Source organism: Fukomys damarensis, unplaced genomic scaffold, assembly GCF_012274545.1.
Source record: "Fukomys damarensis isolate Sample0158 unplaced genomic scaffold, DMR_v1.0_HiC HiC_scaffold_24, whole genome shotgun sequence".
Taxonomy (NCBI): domain Eukaryota; kingdom Metazoa; phylum Chordata; class Mammalia; order Rodentia; family Bathyergidae; genus Fukomys; species Fukomys damarensis.
In genome coordinates this window covers 14,608,119-14,627,963 of record NW_022900936.1, presented here as the reverse complement: position 1 = coordinate 14,627,963, position 19,845 = coordinate 14,608,119, and positions in this window count along the sequence as shown.

The following is a 19,845-nucleotide window of genomic DNA, read 5'->3' as shown; positions in this document are numbered from 1 at the left end:
GTGCAAATAGAAATTAAACAATCTTACTTGTCAAAGATTGAAGATCTCAATCCTAAATCACAATACCAAATGCACTGAGGATATAAAAAGAAAGAAGCAGCAATCTGCCATTAAACACTAATCATATGTAAACTATGTACAGTAGGGACCTTCCTGAAAAAACTCAAAGCCACATGAAATCACTCAACACCATGCTGATATTGTCTTCTTTAAACTTCTCCTTTATTTTATAGCCATCAAACTCAATGTTTAGTATTTTTCCTCTCTCTCTCTCTCTCTCTCTCTCTCTTTCCTCTCTCTCTCTCCATAATTACCATTAATATTAACTAACTTATAAATATTTTATGATATATTTATATGATTATTGTACACCTTCCTTAGTGACTAGATAAGCCACTCTCAAATAGAAAACAGTGGCATTCTAAAACTATATCATTTAAATTAAGATTGTTTGTAAATGGGGAGGGGAGAAGAGGGTGAAGGGAGGGCAGGGACAAGGGGAAAAAAGGAGAACCAAGACCTGTCATGTAAAGGTACAAGATCCCAATAATGAATGTAACTGTACTGTATACCTAAAATGTACCAATAAACTCAATGAGAAAAAAAAACAAATTAAGATTAATTAAAGAACTATTTCTAATGGTATGGATAAAGCTGATAATGATAACATAAGTAAAAGCCCTTTTCCTTGAAATCTTTGATAGACAACTGATGCTATGGTTTGAATCTTGTCACCTCCAATACTTAATGTTAAAATTTAATTGCCATTGTAACACTACTAAACTGTGAGACTTTTTTTTTTAAGATTAGAAAAAATTTATTGAAAGAAATAAAGCTTCTAAGAGAGACAGAAGGGGGACTGGAAAGTGGGTTGCCTGCTCACTGTACTTCTTCAAGATGTTTTATGCAGTAAAGCTGTGTCAGGAGGTGGCTACAAAGTGGGACAATACTATAAGATCCAAAGGAAAATTACAAAGTGGGCATGAGGAGAGGCCAAACCATGACCAACCAATAAGATTACAAGTACAGTCACCCAGGTAACATTGATTAAATGGGGGTCAAGTTGGGGAGCAAATCACTTAGCAAGCCCACAAAGATTTTCAGTAAGTGTAGGGGTCAGGGATATTTCCTGGAAAGGCTTGGTTAAGACCTTGGATCTCCACCCAGATGATTGATATCTATTTAGAATATCAATCACTGATATTCATCCCCAGAGGAAGCACAAGGATATAGTAGTTTTTCTCCTTTTGTAATTCTGGACCTCAGTGAATGTGTCTTGATTGTCCTCCATGTTGGCTCCTTGCTGTGTTGGCTCCCAGAGGGGAGCCCTGTCTAACTGCCTACAAGGTATCTAATTAATTTACCTATCTGCAATATTCCACCCTTTGAAAAAGTACCCCTAACTGCTGTGAGGGGGCAAAGGGCAAAGACACCTCTAGCTACTTCCAGCTGAAGAGGGTCATAGCTGTGATCGGCAGTTAGAGTTACTCTACAGTGAGTCTGTCTAAAGGCCTTCAGTAGGTGCCTGGTATTGACATCTTGGTAGCTGCAGAGCTTTTAAGTCTGGAGAAGACAAAGCCAAAGAAATAGTTAAGAATATACGAACCAAATTACAAGGTCAGCAGGATTGCTATGAATATAGCACACAAAGAGGATAAGGAGAAGGTCCAGGGGACTTCAGAATCCAACATAGAAGTTATATAGTTTAGCAGTTATGAGCTGATTACAAGGTTAATGTGGTGGATCCCAGTAAAAGAAGTCTAGCACATTTGTCATTGGTTCCATTTGTATGACCACTTGGAGTTTGGCAGCCGCTAGGCAAGAATAAACAAGACTTTTAAAATAGTAGAATAATCTAAGCATGAGCACACTAGAATGAAAAGGCAGGTTGGGAAGAAAGTCCCACTTAAAAATTGAAATAGTGATTGAACCTGCTGGACTTAGATTCTTTCATTGATAGAAGTTATCTATAAGTCTGATACTTTGTCATAAGTCTCTCTAGTTTTAGCTATAAAATAGGGACAAATTGAAGAACAATTTTCACTAAGAAATATAAAACACTGAGTTCTTATAAATTTTACCTTAGTTTTTTTCCTAATGATCCATAACCATGGTCAGCTACAGGTACAGCTGAAAACTGCCAGAAGGGGTCACTGACTGGAGCCCCTTTTTATATCTAGCTTTACTACTATGGCATTATTTTATACCCCTTTTGATTATTCTTTTCTGCTGGGTGTTTAAGACCAAGTTAAAGTGAGACCTGTGCCAATCGACATGAACCTCTTGCTATCTATCAAGGTCAGTGAAGTCTCTTCAAGCATTATAAAATATGAGAGCTTTAACAGATGATTAGGCTGTGAAAGTTCTACCCTTATGGATGCTATTACAAAAGGGTTAAATTGTCCCTCTTGCCTTTTTGAGATGGTGCAACGAGAAACCCTTCATAGCCTCTAGCCCCTCAGTGTTGGATTTGTCAGACTCCAAACTTATGAGCCAATAAATTCCAGTCAATTATAAGGTAACAAGTCCATGGTATCCTGTTGTAGCAATAAAAAACAGACTAGCAGTTGTCATCAATTTGACAGATGTCAAGATCTTCCTTGTCATTTGTGGTACAATGTGACTGATTCTGATTGTGAGCTCCACTAAGAAACTTTCTATGTGTTGATAGAAAGTGAGTAGACATAATTTCTCTAGTCATAATCTACCAGACTTGAGCAGAAACCTTAACTTTCATAGTTTTTTAGGTTTCTGAGATCTTCTTGATTATGGAATGATCTGAACAAGATTGTGGCTTGACTTTCCCTAGTAATAAAAATGAAAGATGACATGAAAGTATGTGTGCTTGTTGTAGAAGTTTGTTGTGAAAGGTGAAGAGCTAACCAAGAAAGCAAACCTGCGAAAGCATTTGTGTAACCTTACTGCTAGCTTTTTACAACTAAGCATGCAAATAAATAAATACTGGAAGAAAACAATAGAAAGGTCTCATTTAATCATTGCTAACTTAGTTTCCTTACTTTCCTTTTTCTCTGCCTTTTTTCTCCCTTAGGGGCCTCTACAGTGCAATTAAGGGCATTGATTCAAGGGAAACATGTGTTGTGAAGGACAGAAATAATCCAACAATCCACTGGTTTCATATATTTTCTTTGCATTTGAAAATTTGCTCAAAATCAAAGCCCCACATATACCATCAGTTTATCCTGGAAAGCTCACTCAGTTTTCTTTCCTCTGCAGCTTCCATCTGTAGTGGCTCCTAAAAAGATTCCAGGTACTTCATCCTAGGGCACTGGCCTAGAACAGCCTCTCCAATGTTAGAAATGGAAGAAAATGAGGTCCAGAAAGATGAAAGGGTCCACCATCATGAAGGCGACACATAGCAGACCAACATTTTTTTCAGTACTTCTTCATCTCTAAAATGTGTCTTCTCATCTTCAATACATTTTGTAAGTCTGCAGAATGACCTCCCAGGAGAGGAAAACTATACCAAATCACTAAAAACTGATTTGCTTCATTTCAAGAAATCAAAACACCTGGTTCTGAAATGCAACCCTTTCAAAGCTTCCATATAATCATAGAAAATTTAATTAAGGTCCACTCACTGATAGTATCAGTTTTGTGAGAACTGTTACATGGTAATAAAATTCTCAGATTACCATTTTTTAAAGAGTTCTCTTGTGTGCGTCAATGGCAAGAGATCCTTTTTCCAAACCTGTCTTGTTTCCTCAGTGAGTCAGCCTCTCAAAGCTTATATTGCAGTCATTGTTTGTATTATAAAAGTAATGGATCCCTGAAGCAAGAAGAACAGCTACATACAGTCTGTACGAAATACAGAGCCTAAAAAGTCATTTTTATTGGTCTGCTTTCTTAAATATTGCTCAATATTAGCTATTACTAGCAGTGTGCAAAAATATAGAACACATGGGAAAAGACTATGGTAACCAAACAACCTGGGAAAACTTGTGTATTGGAAGGGAAAAGATGGTGCTGGTAGGGGAATAATCTTGAAAAGGGGGGCACAGAATATAAGAGTTTGGCACATTGCACTTTTCCAAATGTATGGCTTCATTTAGCAAACTTGGTTCAGCGTTTAATTTTTCCATTATTGTTACTCATGTGTCAGCAGGCATAGCGTGGCCTCCCCTTCACCGGCCTGACACTGAGTCAATGCTTAGCATCCAAACCACACACAAGCTAGTTTTCCCCTAGAAAGCGCTCCTCTGGTGACTCAATGAAAGTATTTTAATCGCTGGATAGGAAAAACAAGTATTTGCTTATTCTTTTAGATATAAACTCACTGCTGATTTTTATAAAACACTTACTGCAACAGCAACATTCAAATGGGTGAATAAAGTACAGCAAGGGTTTAGGGTTGAAATTTTCCTACCTCTATATGACTCCTAGCATTATCACATCTGGAAGCTAGAAAGATGAATGGAAATGCAGAACAGGAATTATTATAACATGTGTGTCATCAGTGGGCAATTCTTAAAGGATACCAACTACTAACTTTTTGGTGAATGTGTACACCCTAGATATTGTGTTCAACAAAGTGTCTTGTGGTCAGGACAGTAGTTCACTACTGTTTTGGGTCAACACACAATTCCTGAATCACAGAGCAAGGAATTGTGAGACTATGCCACTAATAATAATAACACAAAATCAGCAAAAATTTTTAACCATTCACTATATTTCACCCATTGAACTAAGCACTACGTGCAAAATATTCCTTATTCTCACACCAAGTTTTCTGTTATTGTGAAAATATAGAAAATAAAGCTTAGAAAAGTTAAACAAGCCATCCAAGTTCACAGATTCAGTAAATCCTGGAGTCAATCATGGAGTCTCTTCTTTCCCATTTAATTCCAACATCCTATTATTAATGCACAATATCACTTTCACCTCTGGAGAGAAGAAATAGGCCAGATGACCTATAAATCTCAGGTGACCTCTTTCAAGCTTGAGTTCATATAAAATCCTTTCCCAAAACACCATTAGCAGAGAAATAGTACACATCTCCAGCTATCTCTGAGAACACAGTCATCAACAGCTCTCTTCCAACCTCATTTCTCAAGAAGAACTTTCAGACATGTCTCATGCCTGCTCCAGGTAAAATTTTCATGGCTTTTCTACCTATTAGATCATTTTCACTATGCATTTCCTGCATCTCTTTATCAAATTCTAAACTACAATATTTAGATTTAATGCCCTTTCTCCTTTGAAGCTTTCTTATCAGATAGCTTTTGCTGGATGGGTAATTCTCATTTGTCAGCAAAGTACACCCTGTGATGTATAGGAGCTTCCTTCCCTTTGAATTATATACACTGGGGCAAAATTTTAAAATCACCAAAACTTTCTTACATCTCTGCATACCCAGTGAGGTAAATAAATCCATATTTATTTCAGCCTAACACAGCTTGTAAGACCATACTGCACTGATTATTGATATTTGTTTCCAAAGGACTTCTTTAAAACCCTTGACATATAATTAACAAGTGCTGCATAATGATGAATCCTTACACAAATGAAAACCAAGTGATTTCTGAAAATGCTGCCAGAAAGTAATTTTGACTGAAAACAACAACAAAACCAGCACCATGCATGTGAAATCATCTTTGTGGCACATAACAGCCACACTTCTAGTACTTATGGAACTGTGTGCTCTGCTTTAGTGGTGGTTTCTTCTCAAAAGAATTCCACAGTGATCAAAACTAATCTCAGAACTATTTATCCAGGTTTCAAAACAGTAAGCATAACCTCAATAGAGCTGAAGAATAGAGCTTTTGTATAAACTTTAATCAAATAGTGCAGCATGCTTGACACATGCCATGGAAAATGCACAAGCGGAGAAGGAAGGAAGTTGGACAGAGGGATTAATGAATCGACATGCAATGGTGTGAAAACACAGAATCCATGTCTTAGAAGCATTTGCATCTGCTCAACATTCACAGCAGGCTCAGAGGGTTCAGTCCAGTTGTAAGACACAGAAATAGGATACAGATTTTCCATCCTTTTAGAAAGAAACAGAAACATAAGGTTGAATTCCTCCCCATTAAGTTTATCAGTACTTTTTAGGTATATAGTATGTTACATTCATCATTAGGATGTTGTACCTTTACATGACTTATCTTGGTTCTTATTTCTTCCCCTTTCCCCTCCCCTTCATTTACCCCTCCAGCCTTCCCTATCTACAAAGACTTTGTTTCCATTTTTTTCCTTTTCTCATATTTTCTTTTCCCTTCTTACCTTTCCCTACCCCTCCCAAATCCCCTACTCCTTTAGACCTTTTCTTCCTATTACATCAAGTATATATTTTGATCCTTATTTACACTTTTGTTTTATTATTTTATTTACATTTTTCACACTGGAGAAACTATTCAGGATTTACACGTGTGTCCTATTAATTTCACTTAAGGATATGGCCCAAATGTGCATCCACATTTATCAACTGGATAAAGACTATCTATGAAAAACCAACAGCCAACATTGCTCTAAGTGGTCAAAAACTTAAAAACCTTCATGCTAAAATCAGGAACGAGACAAGGATGTCCACTATCACCACTCCTGTTCAATATAGTTTTGAAAACATTAGCCACATCAGTTAGACAAGAGAAAGAAATTAAAGTAATAAAGATAGGAAAGGAAGAAGTTAAACTGTCATTATTTGCTGATGATATGATACTCTACATAGAAGACCCAAAATATCTCTGCCAAAAGTTAATAGACTTCATTGAGAGATTCGGTAGAATAGCTGTATTCCAGATAAACACCCAAAAATCAATAACCTTCTTGTACATAAATAACAGACTCACTGAGATAATCCCTTTCACAGTAGCATCTCCAAAAATGAAGTATCTAAGAGTCAAACTAAACAAGGAAGCAAAAGACCCCCACATTGAAAACTACAACACTCTGAAAAAATAGATAGAAGAGGATATAAATAGAAAGACATCCCTTGTTGCTGGGTAGGAAGAACTAATATAGTGAAAATGGCCATACTTCCAAAACTGCTATACAGACTCAATGCAAATCCCTCTTGAAATCCCAACAATATATTTCACAGATCTAGAGAAAATAATTAAAAAATTCATTTGGAACCAGAAAAGACCTAGAATAGCAAAAGCAATTCTAAGCAACAGAGACATGGCAGCGGGTATCACAATCACCTACTTAAAACTACACTACAAAGCCACTGTGATAAAATTGATATGGTACTGGCAAAGAAACAGACCCAAGGATCAGTGAAATAGATTAGAAGATGCAGAAAAATTCCAGAATACTCAGCAACCATGTCTTTGACAAAGGAGCCAGTTATCTTCACTGGAGGAAACATAGCCTCTTTAATAAATGATGCTGGAAAAACTAGATTTCAACGTGCCAAAGATTAAAATCAGACTCCTATCTTTCACCATGCACTAAATTAAAATCCAAGTGGATTAAAGATCTAAATATTAAAACAGAAACACAACTTGCTGGAAGATAAATTAGGTACAACTCTCAAAGACATTGGCATAGGAAAAGACTTTATGAAGAAATCCTCATTACTGTCTACCTAGAATGTACCAATAAATTAAATTTTTAAAAAATAAGAAATCCTCAGTAGCATGGGAACTAGCATAAAGAATCAACAACTGGGATCTCATCTTATTGAAAAGCTTCTGAACTTCAAGAGAAACCACCAACAGAGCAAAGAGACAACCTACAATGTGGGAAAAAAATTTTACCAGCTATTCCTCAGACAAAGGTCTACTATCTAAACTATATAAAGAATTCAAAAATCAGACACCCAAATATAAAGAGCCAGTTCAAAAATGGGCATCTGAAATGAACACACATTTCTCAGACAAATAATTAACAGCAGCAAATAAAGCTATGAAAAAATGTTCAACATCTCTGGTCATTCAAGATATGTAGATGAAAACAGTACTGAGATTCCACCTCACTCCAGAAAGAATGGCTGCTATCAAGAAATTAACCAATAACAAATGCTGGCATTGTTGTGGGAAGAAAGGAACCCTTCTCCTTTGTTGGTGAGAGTACAGCCTTGTGCAACCACTGTGGAAATTAATGTGGAGGTACTTCAAAGAACTAGGATAAGAGGTCCCATTTGACCCAGCTACCCCACTGGGTATCTTCCCAAAAGAATTAAAAGAATCATAACACAAGTGTTACATGCCCACCCATTTTTATAGTGGCACAGTGTGTAATAGCTAAAACTTGGAAATAGCCTAATTGCCCATCAGCTGGAGACTAGATAAAGAAGATGTGGGTCTACTCATCTATAAAGAAAGAGAAACTAGGTTGCATTTTCTTTAAAGTGATTACACATTTCTTCTGTAATTTTTACACAGTCCAAAGATTTCATGTCAACATTAAGAATGGTAAAGCCAATTGTAGAAAATAAATGCATACAAAGTGCTTTGTGATTCAAATGTATGGTCTAGTTTTAACATGTGCACTTTTACCCTGAAGAACTATATCACAGACTTGCCTTGTTTAATTTTATTATGTATCTTCTTGCTAATATCCTAGTTGTAGTATTTGATATACACAAATTGTTCAGAGTTTTTCTTTAAAAGACAGACACCATTTTGAGACATAACCTCACCTCTGTTAAACATTTTTCAAAACACACAGTATTCAAATCTCATATATGTGTTTCTCTTCCTATTTGAAACATTTATAATTCTAAGTCTTAAAGAATTTGCTATCTCAATCCAAAACCAGTTGACCTGGTTAGTCCTAAAGACCATGATCAATATGAAAAAGACTCACAGATTACATTACAAATTCTGTGGTAGGCCTAAATATATAGGCTGGGAAGGATGGAAAATGATGCAGAAAAAGACAAGAGGAGAAATTTATGTGAGTGCTTAGAAAATGAAGAAGAGTACATGATGAAAATTGTGACAATAATTCACAGACAAAAATGATACTTCAAAGGATATGTAAATTCCAAGTACAAGAACGCATAGTTAGGGGACCCACTCATCAGAGAAGGAAATATTGTCATTAGATCTACACTTTAAAATGTAAAATATCCTTGTAGAGCCTTTAACCTAGAGAAGAAAACACACAGTCATTCTGGTGCAACAAGCTGAAATGTCACCTCTGAACCAAGAATTAGGAGGCTTGGAGCTAGGACTGGCCCATGGCCACAGTCACTGTGTGTTTTCAGTTATCTTGAGAATTGCCCAGTGATGATTCAGTCTTCTAAAGGTTCCTACCTTTCATACTTCTACCTTGAATTTTGTTAGCTTTATGATTACAAATTCTAAATCACACTTATCAAATATAGTTTAATAAGGAACATTGTCCCTTTCTATTCAAAATTATAAAAGATTTAACAGCATTCCAATTATTACAAATTTAATTCTTTGAAGATTTCTTATGAAAAAGTCCAGAATAGATTTGGTCAGATGTAAAGGATAAAACAAACTGCAGGAGCAAAAGTAATCATGGCAATGATTTTCAAAATGTTCACAATATATAATCACTGTGGGGACATTAAGATAAATTACTTTCTGGACCTCCGAACTCATACCCAGTATATCCCACGCTCTGCGTGCTGAAGTCCAGCATCAGTATGCCTTAAAATATTCTGAAATTATGATAGCACATGGCCAGGGTAGTGAACTATTGCAATCATCTATCTGCTTATAAGTAGACAATGGAGTGGTGGAAGGGAATTTTCCCACAGATGAGAAATGAAATTTGGCTGATACTTGTGTATTTTGAAGCAAGTGAATCTGTCTCACCACATTTTCATTTCCTTATTCTTAAAATGAAAGCAAACATCTTCCTTTGGTGATGGGAGAACCCTCTGGGGTTATCTAGGGATCAGATTCCAGTATAGCTGGCAGGTGCTAAGCATGTAATAAATTGTTGACAATTCCCTTCTCCCTTTACCAAAAATTTGATATAAACCTTCACTAAGCAAATTGTTTCTCATTAAACTTGCTGGAAGGTAAATTAGGCAGAACTCTGGAAGACACTGGCATAGGAAACGACTTCATGAACAAATCCTCAGTAGCACGGGAACTAGCATATAGAATCAACAACTGGGATCTCTTCTTATTAAAATCTTCTGTACTTCAAAAGAAACCATCAGCAGAACTAAGAGACAATCTGCAATGTGGGAAAAAAATTTTACCAGCTGTTCCTCAGACAAAGGACTATTATCAAGAATATATAAAAAACTCCAAACAATCAGTCCCCCCAAGTATAAAGACCCGATTCAAAAATGGGCATCCGAAATGAACAGACATTTCTCAGACAAAGAAGTAAAAGCAGCAAGTAAATATATGAAAAAATGTTCTACATAACTGATCATTCAAGAGATGCAGATGAAAGCAACACTGAGATTCCACCTCACCCCACAAAGAATGGCTGCTATCAAGAAATCACACAATAACAAATGTTGGCGGGGTTGTGGGGAGAAAGGAACCCTTCTCCATTGTTGGTGGGAGTGCAGACTGGTGCAACCACTGTGGAAATCAATATGGAGATGCCTCAAAGAGCTTGGACGGGAGGTTCCATTTGACCCAGCCATCCCTCTGCTGGGTATCTTTCCAAGAGAACTAAAAGAATCATATCACAGAGAAGTATGTGCACTCATGTTTATACTGGCACAGTTTGTAATAGCTAAAACTTGGAAACAGCCTATTTGCCCTTCAGTTGGAAACTGGATAAAGAAGATGTGGTTTTTCTATAAAATGGAATATTACTCAGACATAAAGAATGAGAAAATAATAAAGAGCGAGAGAATAGATTCATTCATAGGAAAATGGATACATATTGAAGATATACTCCTAAGTGAAATAAATAAGTCCCACATGTGTAAATACCAAATAGTTTCCCTGGTGTGAATATTCTGCAACAATGCATAAGATTCTAATAAGATTACTGACATTTAGAAATGGGAGGAAAGGAGCTAAAGGTGTAGGGAAGGTGTGATACGTAGGGGAGGAACAAAAAGGGAAAAGAAAAAAATGTGAGAGAATGAAAAGATGAAAATAAAGTGTTTGTAGATGGTGAGGGGAGGAGGGGGTGAAGGGAGGGCAGAGGTAAGGGGAAAAAAATGAGAATCAAGACTTGCCATGTAAAGGTACATGATCCCAACAATGAATGTAACTGTACTGTATCCCTAAATGTACCAATAAACTCAATAAAAAAAAAAGAATGAGAAAATAGATTCATTCATAGGAAAATGGATACATATTGAGGATATACTCCTAAGTGAAATAAATAAGTCACACATGTGTAAATACCAAACAGTTTCTCTGGTGTGAATAATCTGCAATAATACAGAAGATCCTAATAAGATTACTGACATTGAGAAATGGGAAGAAAGGAGCTAAAGGAGTAGGGAAGGTGGGACAGGTAGGGGAAGGGTAAAAAGGGAAAAGAAAAAAATGTGAGATAATGAAAAGATGGAAATAAAGTGTTTGTAGATGGGAAGGGGAGGAGGGGGTGAAGGGAGGGCAGGGGTAAGGGGAAAAAATGAGAATCAAGACTTGGCATGTAGAGGTACAAGATCCCAACAATGAAGGTAACTGTACTGTACCCCTAAAATGTACCAATAAACTCAATTAAAGCTGAAAAAAAAGTAAATTGTTTCTTCCCTCTATTTTATAGAATATTACTCTTTCATGAAAATAAAATGTGGCTATTAATTTCTAAGGATACTATAATTAGCCTTCATCATTATGTCAAGTTTTAATACATTTGTTAACTATAATATATATATTGGATTATTGTCCATATTTAAGAGCAAAATACTCTTAAAATGGTTATCCTCACATTAAAATGAGTCTCTATAACCATGCTTATCCTTTCATACAAAGCCCACTTAGGAAATCAGGATATTGTAATTCTTAATCTCTTCATTTTTATCTAAAACTGTTGAGAAGAACAAAAAGAAAACTATAAAGTTATGTGCTCATATCAAGAGCAAGCACTGTGGCCACAGATGGGTAATTTATGTTCTTACCAACATTCAAGCATTGACACAGCCAACATCTTGCACTCTTTCTCCCAACTGGGATTTGAGTCAGCTCATGTTTCTCAAGTGATTTAGCCATACAGTGGTACCCCATGTGCCCTGTGGAACATTACCTCCCTACCAGTTTCCGAAACTAAAAGCAAACAGTACGGGCCCATCCTTCCTAAATCTTTTAGATCACTGAATGCATTCAGTAACAAACTTTGTTCTTCTGATACAGCCAAGAAAAGCATTTCCAGTGCTATGCTGTGTTCTGTCTATAAGATGGCATGGCAACAACAAAGCTGGGTAGCAACTGCAGCTGACTCCTAAAATGTTTCAGTATCAGCTCCTGTGTCTGCTTCAGATAGGTGAATTTCAACAGTTTTACCAATATAAGCAGCCCTCAAAGATCAAATTGTCAGCAGCCAATTGAGGGTCCTTTTGACCGATTCAGATAGAAATCAGGAATGGGCAAAGTGCAGCTCTACTAGTCCCTTTGATACCACTGGCTGACACCATTTAATGCTGGGATGCTGTTGAGTGACACCAAGGACAGCTAGTCTCTGCCCTCACTGGCCACTACCAGGAAACACTGGCTTGTGCTGGTTGCTATCTAACCACTCTGCTGACTGATGCTCTTTGAATTCGATCTTTGTTGGATGCTGTTCTCTGGGCTCTTTAGGGCTAATGGCCCCTACAGTCATGGCTCTTTTATTTAAAGTGACGCTGTATCCTCACTACTCAGTACAAGTTGCCTGTGTCGATTTACAAAACCACCAGAAGGAGGCATTACTTGAACAGGATCTGTTTGGCAACACAGGGGGATCAATACACCACAGGGAGCCCTTCTGGATGTGCCCTGGGATGGGCTGCTGCTTACTTAATAGTGGCAGGACTGTAATTGGTCAAAATTTCAACCTGTTGATTGGTCCAAATTCAATTCTACTTGTTAGTTTAAATTCCAGTCTGCTAGTCACAAAAGGCATCATCCCCAGTGGGTGAAGGATATGCAGAACATCTTTACCTAGGTGCCCTGACAGCTGTTTTACAGAAGACATGCTATTACACTGAAAGTGGTCGTGTCCCTGCAAAAACACAGCAGGGCTTACCTCAGAGAATTCTCATGGGGGATAGCTGTGCTAATCACAGGTTACTAGAACTTGAGGTAGGGGATATTAATAATGTGGCCTCTGCCACAGTGGGGATGTTTTCACTCCATCTTTTTCGGAGGCCACAGCTTCTGAAGCAGCTGGCACAAGGGAGGGATGCACAGCTGACGGCTGAGCTACATCTCCTGTTTCAGTGGTTTAGAGAGTGGCTGCTATACAACCTTGGAGCACACTAAGGCAAGATGTCCCAGCACATCCTTAGGAGAAGGAGTCCAAGCAGGAGCAGGGGTGGGGGCATGACAGCCCTGGCCAAACCCTAAGAAGTAAGGTCAGGGTCAGGAATGTTTCCTCTGTCTCATAATGTGGTAAAATTTAGTGCAACTACCAAAGTTGATCAGGACCACCAAGAATAAGAGAGACTTTTTAAAAGGTTTCAAAAATTAAATGTTCTCATTTATTTGCTCCATTTTTATTCAATTATTACTTAGTCACTAGGCAAACAATTAAGTCTCTGTTATATGCCAGATAATGCATGATCTATTAAAAGATGAAGAGACAAATAAGACATAAACCCTGTTTCAGCATCTAGAGCACCGTTCCTCAGTCTCAGCACTATGACTTACAGAGCTGTGTGGTCCTTTGCTGTAGGAGCTGTTCTGTGCGTTATCAGATGTTTAGCATCTCATCTCTGGCCTCTCCCACTGTCAGTAGCACTCATTCACCTTCCACTCAGAGGTGTGACGATGAAAAAATATCTCTAAACACTGCCTCCTCTAAACATTGAGGACTATGTATCTAAAAGGAGGAGAAAGACATTTTATAGATGCAATAAGTGACACAGAAAAAGAAAAATAAATATGATGGAACAAAAAGATCATAGAAGTATCAGGAAAGGCTTTGCGTAGTGCAAATCACAAGCATGTGTCACAGGCCTTCCTTGTGACTAAATGTGCTTGCTATTTCTACTGCACCGAGATACAAAAGGCCTCATATGAGGTCTCTTATTAGAGCTCCAAGCAAGACTTTCTCATTTGGTTTCCTCCGCACCCCTCCCTGGGTTGAAAGGCATATGTTTCCGCTTCATCTGCCGCTTGCGAGAAAGTACTTTAATGGCATACTCCTTCTCTGGAGCCCAATGCACTGAAAGCTCCTTGCAGAATGTTGAAAGCCTAATTAATCAGAAGCAAGATCTGAAGTAACACTCTTGAGGCTTGCTCTGTAGCATTGTGGCAGGAGGGTGGCTTAGAAGTCATCTTACATCATGTGGAAGTTTCCAATGGTAGGAAAACATAGAACTGGTGAGACTTCAGTGGGGCCTTTGACAGTTTGTAGCTGAGGCTCCCAAGGATATACCTTGAGATAAGGACCATGATGGTGTGAACTCAGAATAAAAGACGATTGTATCTCACAGCGAGAAACAGGGAGTAGAGAAGACATCTCAAAGACATATGTAAGCCTAAAAAATCTAATTACACAGAAAGCATAGAAAGAAAACACAAAACAATGCTTGAAGCATGCTAGAATTCCTCACTAGAGACCAGTTCTTGAGGAAAATACTGTGTTATAAAAAATGAATAAGCTCCATATTCATTGTCCATCTGTATCTTGCAGTGATAGCTTTCTGTTCTGCTACATAATAACTGCAAAATTAGAAACTAAAAGCTCTACAGAACAAAATATTCTACACAAGTTTGAATACTCAGGGAGAATCTGGATAAAAATGATTTTGAATGTATATTACAAGAAAAATAGGAAATAGCCTGCAGAAAGTAGAGAGGATAAAGGAGAAGAGTATTCCAGCAAGGGAAACTAATAAAAGAAACTTCAGATATGAAAAAGAATCAAATAAGTCTGAGAACTAGAACAAAACAATGTACACTGAATATTTCTAAAGTGAAGAGATAAAGAGGTTTATTCAAGATGTATTATGTCCTGGGCTCCGTCCTAAATGCTGATCAGGTGTTATCTTGATTAATTTTTATAACAACTCAACTGTGCAGGCAGTTATAATGCCCCATTTTATCTAATCTTCTCGTTTTCTTTGTCATAATCAGGTCATGTTTCAGGAATGAAAAGGCATGAAGAATGAGTGAATAAATAAAGTGGAACCATTTAGGAAATTATTGCAACAGAAAAGAAGGAACTGAAGTATCAGACTGCAGGAAAAGAAGACTGGATAGACTTCTGAATCTTTCCACTGGTAGAGTGCAAACTGTTGGATGCAACCAGTTCATTTTTGCAATTCAAAGGAGAGAGGCCAAGATTTTGATCACAGAAAAAAGGGACAAAATGCTGCCACTGAAAAGGTCAACACAACATAAAGAATAGGGCTGAGGAACACAAAAAAGTAGAAAGGATAAGCAGTGAAGTGAATAGTTGCATTGTTTTGCATTTCTAAGTTTGAGCTGCAGCAGGTTCCTTGAAATGGGGACTTGAGCTTTGTAGTGAGAGGTGACCAAGGACCTAAGTTTAGATGACTTTTACCTTGAGGTCATATTTAGTGTCCTATTCATGAAAAGGATGGTTAAAAGGGTAGAGAGTATCTTAAAACCGATACTGAGAGCTGTGACTAAAATCAGATCCAATGCACAAATCCACAAGTTCAATTTATTTTGCTTTTTGTTCAAACATTAACAACTTCAACAGAAAATCATCATTGATTTTCTGGCTTTTGCTCCAACGATACCAGGAAGTCTGACCATAATTTAGGAACTCCTTCTCTATAACCTTGCCAAGCATCTCCAAGCTTTATTCTCTGTCTTTACTCCTCAACATGTCCTATGTTCATATTATGTTGTGATCGTATCTATAGACCCAAGCCTCTTAACTATTTCTCAGCCTCTGTGTCATATCAGGTGAGGGCTTTAGCAAGGAATATGAGTTTGTTAGTTTTGTTAGGGTAGGTAAGTAAATCTTTACCACTCATGAACATTGGGCCTTTCACTTTGGTATCATTAAATGAGTTCAAACCAATTTGTTGAAATGCCCCAACTCTGCTCCGTCCTTAAAACAGAAACAAATATTTAGATATTCAGAGGAATGTAGCATGTGTTTGAAACACTGCATTTTCCTCACTGTCTGTCTTTGATTCATTAAATCCTGTTCACTTAAAAATCAACCTGTCCCAAATGGGGAGAGGAGGAGGGGATGAAGGGAGGGCAAGGACAAGGGGAAAAAATGAGAACCAAGACCTGTCATGTAGAGGTACAAGATCCCAATGATGAATGTAACTGTACTGTATACCTAAAATGTACCAATAAACTCAATAAAAAGAAAAAAACCAACCTGTTCCATATCTGCAACTGTTCAACCCCATCTTTCAGCATTTAGCCCCAGAACCCCTATAGAAAGCCATCAACCATTCTGTGCCCCTAACACTTTATGTAAACATTAAAGCATTCATTGTGTTCTTCCACATTTTAGTGGTTAGGGCATGCATGTGTGTATGTGCTTGCTTCTATGTGTGTGTGCATACAACTGTGATTGGAGTTATTAAAACAGACATTTGGTTATGCAAATAATAACAAATAGAAGGGTTTCATGAAAACGCAAGCCACAAATTATTCCCCAACCCCATAATCTCATTTTTTAAATAACACTTTCACTAGGAAAATCCTTATTTGTAAATAACAACAGTGTGATTAGCCTCCAGTTTTACTTCCTTATTGATGATGTAGCTTTTCTCCTTTCCACACAATGCAAAACGCTGTCATAAATGGACATTTACACAATGGATTGAAAAGCATATAATCCAAACATCTGGATTCTTCCACATATGGATCATTAGCCTTTGCAGCAAAAGCCAATATGGGCTCCATGTTGATGCAATTAAATGTGACTGGAAAAAATACATGTCTCTCACATTTTTAGCTACACACATGTATATATTTGGCATATGATTCATTATAGACACAGGAATTTAGGAAAGAAACGCTTTCTACAGCCGTGTCTGTTAACCATCATTTTGCTACTTCCTGGAAACTGGAGAAAAATGAGTAGGACTGGGCTTCTGGCCACATCACCACATTGCCATGGTGAGAGCATATCTAATGCATAAATAAATTCACTCAACTATTAGGATTTCAAACCTGTTCTTTATGATAGTCAACATGCACTTTAGTTTGAAATTGTCTAAAATTGAGTAAAGGAGTTTTATCCAAATATTTTCTTAATTCACAAGAAAAGAAAAACAGGTGATTGCTTACAATTCGCTTGCTTTCATCACTCTCATTCGAAACCACTCTGAAAAGTGTGTGGCCTACATTGAGTCAGAATGAGAGCACAGCTCATTAGCCTCATGGCACCGGGGAAGCCAGCCTGGAATGAGACTCAATAGCAAGGGAATTGAGAGAACCTGGCATTGGCTCTGTCACTTTCATTCTTGCAAGTCCAGCTCTGGCCTTCATATGCTGATGACCAAATAGTCCATGCTGAATTTTTGGTGCCTTTTCCTTTTCAGGCTTCTCAGAACATCAGAACCCTAGATAAGCAAAGGCACCATCTCATATATCTTTTAATAACTGATACAAAGGGAGAAAATGCATTTTCCATTCCCCACATTTTGACTGAATGTCTACTCTGGAAAAAATAGTGTTACAAAATATCCTATTTTTCTTTTACCCGAAGTCTCTCATCTTTGTTACAAACTAAGTAAATATTAGGTTACAGGTAGTATATTGTCTTTGATCTAGGTTTTCCAAACTCTTTCACAGGGAAATAAATAAGCAGGTTACCTTTGATCAGATTTTCCTGATACAGACATTGAGATCTATTTATAGAAGGGCTACGTGTGTAATATAATGCACTGCTGGAAATAATATATTCAGGAGAGTGATGGAAACAAGATTTTGCAGAGAGAAAAGTTGAACTGTGGTCAATTTTCACACCAAAGGCCCATCCCACAGAGAGCATGTAGACCTCTGAATTTATGATGAAGTTGAGTGACAGAGTGCCCTACTATTATAGGTAGACAAACTAGGTAGAAATATTATAAGCAGTCAGATAGGGCTAGGTCCTCGAGAGAGCCAGGACAAAGGTGAAACACACCACAACTGCATGTCAGCTGAAAACCAGGCCTCAAGGTGGAGACAAGATGACCAGATCCACATACTTCTTCAAAGAACTGGGCTTAGTGAAAGTATAGATAGGCAACAACCACCATGAGGGTGACCAGAGACCTCTGGACCCACCGCCTCCTAGGGGAATCCCTGTTCTTTCCATCCACGTTTACTATGTGACTTGCTTCCCAATTGGACAACCGTTATAGAAGTGACTGTACTTGTAACATAATTGGATGCTCAGGGCTATGGCCCACAGTGTATCCACATGGGTTTCCCCCTATAAAACTTCTCCGTAAAGTGGGGTCTTTGGGCTACCTACTCAGGACCCCTCCTGCCCCTCAGAAACTTCCCTATCAATAAATATCTTCCTACTTTTAACCTTCATCATTTCTAGGACTCATTTTTGGTTTCTGGAGAACAATAACTTGTCATATCATACAGTTAAAGGGTTAGGAGATATATTTCATATTTTATATTTTCCCACAACACTACCACCAGCTGCAGTTCTCAGAGAGACACCAAGCTAGTACTCATCCTCAGCCAACATGTTCAGGTTTAGAAAATGGGTATGTTAGTTCTGAAAGGGGTAATCTGGGTGACACAAAGAGTAGGCACTACTGTCCATCCTTACTTAAGATATTTGGTTCTCCTTGATTCCTATAATAAGTTCTCATTTGGAGAAATCTTGTTTTTTCAATTGATTTTATTGGTACATTTTAGGAATACAGTACAGTTGCATTCATTGTGTAGAGAAGGTGGGATGGGTAGCGAAGGGTAATAAGGGAAAAGAAAAAAATGGAGAAATCTTTTTAGAATTCTGGTTGCTCTACTTTACTAGTTAAATTTATAATGGATAAACCACAGCTGCCTCTGCTAGAACTAGTCTCGGGGCTGCAAGTGATAATCATCTGTGTCTACCCTTATTTCCCATTCTGGTTCTGCACTCTCTGCTTGCACTGCTGTGGGCCTCTCATCTCTGAAGGCAACAGAGCTCCTAACCACCATGTGCCTAGGCTGTTGTGCTTGATCATTACCGTCTCACATAATAGGGAGGGGAGGACCAAGTTTACCGGGATCAAGCACATTCTCTCCCTAATAAATGGAGTCATCACCCTGCCTTTATCTCTTCTTTCCTTGCCTCCTCATCTTTTAATACATGGAGCCTTAAATGATGAGTTAACTGTGCCAGTTAAAAATTCAACACTACATTCACTGTTGCCCCTTCTGAGAATAAGGCTCTCTAGACCCATCAAATTTAAAATTAAAAAGAAATCCCTCCGAGTGACTCATGAGAGTGGTAGTAAGTAGGCTGACTTCATCTTCTTATTCCTAAACTCGTGTGTTCTACCCACTGGGGGGAAAATATATAATAAACACTGATTTAGGGTCTTTAATAGGTCTTAGAGGATAGAACCCAATCTTTTCAAAGTATCAGCATCAAGTTGGCATAATAGTTACACCGCAGAATATGGCCTTCCCAGCTCCTTCATGCCACAAGGTACTGTCCGTGAGAGCTTATCCACCCCAATTATACACTTGGAGGCTCATTAAAATGACTATTGTATGAGTCTGAAGAGCCAACAGAGTTCTGGGTGCCTAACCTGAGCTAATATTCCATCTGTTACTCACCCTCCATAGACATCCTCTCTAACCATGACATATAACTGTGCTTTAGTACCTACCTGAGTATCGA